Source organism: Thermobia domestica, chromosome 9 (assembly GCF_964235325.1).
Source record: "Thermobia domestica chromosome 9, izTheDome1.hap1.1, whole genome shotgun sequence".
Classification (NCBI taxonomy): Eukaryota; Metazoa; Arthropoda; class Insecta; order Zygentoma; family Lepismatidae; genus Thermobia; species Thermobia domestica.
Window position 1 is genome coordinate 105434868 of NC_137462.1, and position 5068 is coordinate 105439935.

Genomic DNA, 5068 nt, shown 5'->3' on the forward strand with positions numbered 1-5068 from the left:
CAGATTCTTCATAGTTTGTTATTAAAATACTTACTAACATATCCTGATTTTAGTGTCGTAACAAACCAATATATTATGCCACTAAAATAGTTTAGATCGACCTAGCCCCTGGTATGACAACTACAGTATTTCATGTCACGCCTTCCCCCATCCCCCCCGTTACGAAATCCTGGATAAATGAACCAATATAGGTTGCTTTTAAAATAGTTTAGAATGAACAAGCCCCTGGTGTGATAACCATAGTATTTCATGTCACGACTCCCCTCCCCCCGTTACGAAATTCTGGTTACGTTCCTGCTTCTGTGCCAGTGTTAGCAAAGAGATCCGTTGCTATTCCGAATTGCCCAGTCCACGTTTCTAAATTCGATCGTTTTAAAACTGTTACAGTAAGTTTTACTTAATTTTCTTTAAAGAACTTGCACCATCTGGCAATGCTACTCTGGTTTATTTATAACACCATAACACCACTTATTTGTGAACTTTAGTTGCAGGTTTTTGTTCATCCCACTAAAGTATCCCTCTTGTACACCCTCTTGTTACTCCTGGTTACACAAATGCCCTAATGTGAATATTAAAATTAAACAATATTAAAACTAGTTAAGTTTTGTGATGTTAACCATCTTCTTCCACTAAGGTGATAGTTGATTTAAATTACACCAGTCTTTTAGGCGTTAAGTGAAACTTGGCACTGGGGTCTATTAAAAGAGAGAGAGAGAAAAAATAGTATGAATCAGAGCCGGATTTAGGAGGGTGCACCGTCCCTCCGTTCTGAATATACACTATCTAAAGTGAGAAACTGGCAGTGGAAATAGCAATACTTTCCTCAAATTTCATGTCATGTTTCCGTCTCCGGTTTAAAAGAAAGCGGTTTTGCTAAACACAATAGTTTAAGTCAGTTCCTCATACACATCACAGATGCCTAAAGGCATTTAAAAAAAAATAAATTTGATTCAAATTTACTGATAGTTATTAGTGCACCCCCCTCAGAAAATCCTGTATCCGGTCCTGGTATGAATTATTATTTTTCGATCTCTCCTCGTATAATCTTTCATTATTCAATTAGAATATTTTACTTTAAGAGAACATTCTTTACAGCAGCTTGTTTTCGCTAGCATTAATCACCGTTATTAACTTAATGCATAATACATTTCTCATACGATAGCTTGGTACTGTTGAAACTGTACGTAATGAATTTTGAATAGTTTTGGGGCTTTTATTCGTTTTCGAATAAAGTGAACAGTATGCTTTTAAACAATATTTAAGGTCTAATGCAGACTTTGAAAGAACATTCGATGAAACAAGTGTCCTTGTTCCGTTGAGTGCTCTGTCAACAGCTCGGAAAGTGGGTAAGGTCTTGAAACTAGTTGGTGTACGCTCGGTAATTATTTGGCAGGTTCGCTCAATTCAATTCCCCATTTGAAATGCCATTACCTAATTTTTCATACTATTTATATAATTTCCTATCTGGTTTGTACCATTGTAGCAATATAATATTTACCTGGCTTTATTGGGTATGTTACTTACCTGTGGTATTTTGAAAAGATCTACCCGTTTATTATTTTTTTCATCTTTTACGTCCTTGTGAAGCATTAAGGTTATGAAGGACAGGAAGGACGTTAGCATAGGGAATTTTGGAGCCTGTTTCTCACCACACAATCTCGCCTTCGACACAGTTGCTTTCCAGAATCATACCATCGCTCGCAGCAGCATATTATTCATCTAACATTATATGACCGCGGTACCGACAATGCTGTTGAAAGGCAATGAGAAGCAAGTTTGCTTAATATTCTCCTGGGCGAGGAAAAGAGTTCACTACGGATTTGAGTATGGAAAAAACTGCACAGAGGGAACTAAACATGTCTTTGTTTCTCCCCACCTTCTTACGTGATAAATAATTTGTGTAATAAACAATTTTTGTAGTTTATTTTATCTGTTTATGGAGAATTTATTATGTAATTTAAGTAGTTTCGTTAACTATATTTAGTTTAATAAAGGAAAATATTTGAACTAATTCGCAAAAAAGTGACTAAATTTTTATTCAATAGTATACAATTTCGAATCATGTACTTTACTTTCTGGTATTTTCATCTATATGTAGGATATAGACAGTTAATTCTTTTCGTGCATTCCTGATTAATGACCGCCATCTGCTTCTCTTTGTTTTGAGCTAATGGGTACAAAACAAGACATTTGTCCATTGCAGTGGGGCCTTTTTGTTTGTTGGGATGTGAACATTACATGACTTAAATTGTACTCTCTCTCAGCTGCATCTTTTTGCGCAAGGCGTGTTTATGATAGTTTAAACACATATCAAGAAGCACGTACGATGTATAATACATGTAAACGCCTCGTTCATTATTCTGTGTATGTAGTTCATAGAACAGTTGTGGCGAGCGCTGTGTAGTAGCGGTTTGACATCAATGATGCATTACACTTAGCCACAAGCTGCGGAATGACCGCTCCCATTTGTGTAACCACATGTAGTCTCTTGTTTATTACCAATTGGCAACACTCAGGCTCCCACATATATAAAATATGTGGCCCAGTTTTTTGGATCCCATTGTATCGCAAACATCATAAGTATTGCTTCTACAAGTCCTCATATGCGCAAATACATATGAGCGAAGGATGGTTTCTATATTCAATTCTCCCTTGTACAATTCTTTACAGCCCATTCTTCCCACGTTGATTGAACTCTTCTCAGAGCTGTTATTTCAGTAAAACAACATAAATCCCACTTTTGTTAGTAAATTACTCTTGTAAACAAACCCACAATTGGTGCTTGATCAAAAGCACAAATGCTGCTGAGAGACGGTGTTGTTTTAGTATTGTCTATATTGAACTTTCTGTTCTGTACATCAATTATTATCCTTAATGTTATACCACCTAGGGGCACTTACTGCCAAAGCGGGCAGTATATCAACCAGAAAACTATATTTACGATATGTGTTCCGCAAACATCAGAAATGTGCTTTTTCATTGTGACTCCATGGGTACAATTTCTGTCACATAAATTACTAGTACAACCGTTTGAGGTAAAATGAAAATAAACTAACTCAAATTCCATCTACGATCCCGTTTCCAGAATTGATGTTACTAAGAAGACACATCTAAAAAATAATATACAATAGTGTTAATGTTTTAAATTAAATATTTCATAGTGGAATGTTTCCTCATCTTGTAAGTCTATTTTTTTTAAATTATTAATTCAAAATCAGTTCTTTAAGCGAACGTTTTTGAAAATTATAATAACCCATGATTTTTTCAGTCTTGATTAGATTTAAAAACTATGCTATACATAACCATGGAAGTCTGGCTCACTATTGCGAGAATATATATATATATATATATATTTACTGATTTAGAATCTCTTCCACCGGGACCAAAGTCGTGCGTTGTAACCACTAGACCACCGGCAAGGGTTCGTTTACTTTGGAGTTTTAACTTGAACCTACAATGAATCCTAAGAGCTCCTGCTGAGAATCTAACCTTAATCTCTTACCACGACATTCTTAATTATGTTACAGAAGTGTGATAGGGGTGTAATAGGAGGGTCTTCTTATAATACTAACTTGGAACACTACCGACCTTTTGTGTTATGTAAAACCAGACCGAACTAACTACATTGTCGTGCTGAGAGGAATTCGACGTTATGGAAACTGACAAGTAAACCTTACGTTTGGGTGAATCGAGTTTCTGACTGAGACACATATGAGAAAGTAGCACTAAATGTGGTCAGTATTTCAGTGAGGTTGTAGGTGCGAAGCTCCAGGGGTTTAGGAGATACAGCTACCAGAACATCACATGGAAGTACAGAATAGTCTTCATACAGTTGGAGGTAAAAGCCCTGTAAGACCTCTTGTAACGACAAAAGGGAAATAACAAATATATGGGTACATATTAGGACTAGGGGGAAGTCATATAGTAAGGTTATATATGATGGCGGCCATCTTGAAATCTGCCATTTTGAATTAAGGTTAAGTTTTTAAAATAGGAATAGGGTCATGTGATACATGATTTAAGGCGCAAATTTAATCAGAGGTACAATGGTGACGTTAATTTTGATTTACGCGCAATTGGTAAAACGTTATAGGGAAATTAAATATTGTTGCAGCATATATATTAGTCCTTTACCCCACCTTGTAAATTTTGTGTTAATGATACAAGAAAAACAACGAAATGGTGTGGAAGTACATCATTGTAACGCCACCATTGTATTTCTGATTAACTTCTAGGCCGAAGTCATCTATTGCATTACTCTATTCCAATTTAATTTTGTGCTGGTTAATGATAAAGCAAAAATGGTTATACCGTTGGATTTATGGTAAAATTTGCTATTAATAAGGTGTCACTGTTATGCGTTTTGTTTAAAACTTTTGCCTGATTCAAAATGGCGGATTTGAACATGGCCGCCATCAAGGCAACTCTTACTATAGACCTAATATTTATCCACCTGCTTTTTATTTAATTATTATCATTAACACACAATTTACAAGGTGGGGTAAAGGACTAATACATATGCTGCAACAACATTTAATTTCCCTGTAACGTTTTACCAATTGCGCGTAAATCAAAATTAACGTCACCATGGTTCTTTTGATTAAATTTGCGCCTTAAATCATGTATCACATGACCCTATTCCTATTTTAAAAACTTAACCTTAATTCAAAATGGCGGATTTCAAGATGGCCGCCGTCAGGTATAACCTTACTATATGACTTCCCCCTAGTCCTAATATGTACCCATATATTTGTTATTCCCCTTTTGTCGTTACAAGAGGTCTTACAGGGCTTTTACCTCCAACTGTATGAAGACTATTCTGTACTTCCATGTGATGTTCTGGTAGCTGTATCTCCTAAACCCCTGGGGCTTCGCACCTACAACTTCACTGAAATACTGACCACATTTAGCGCTACTTTCTCATATGTGTCTCAGTCAGAAACTCGATTCACCCAAACGTAAGGTTTACTTGTGAGAATTTGGCAAAAATGTTACATTTAAAATGGTTTCCATTCGTTACTTCATATCCACGTGGAACAGGAAAATAAATATACTTAACGATACTATT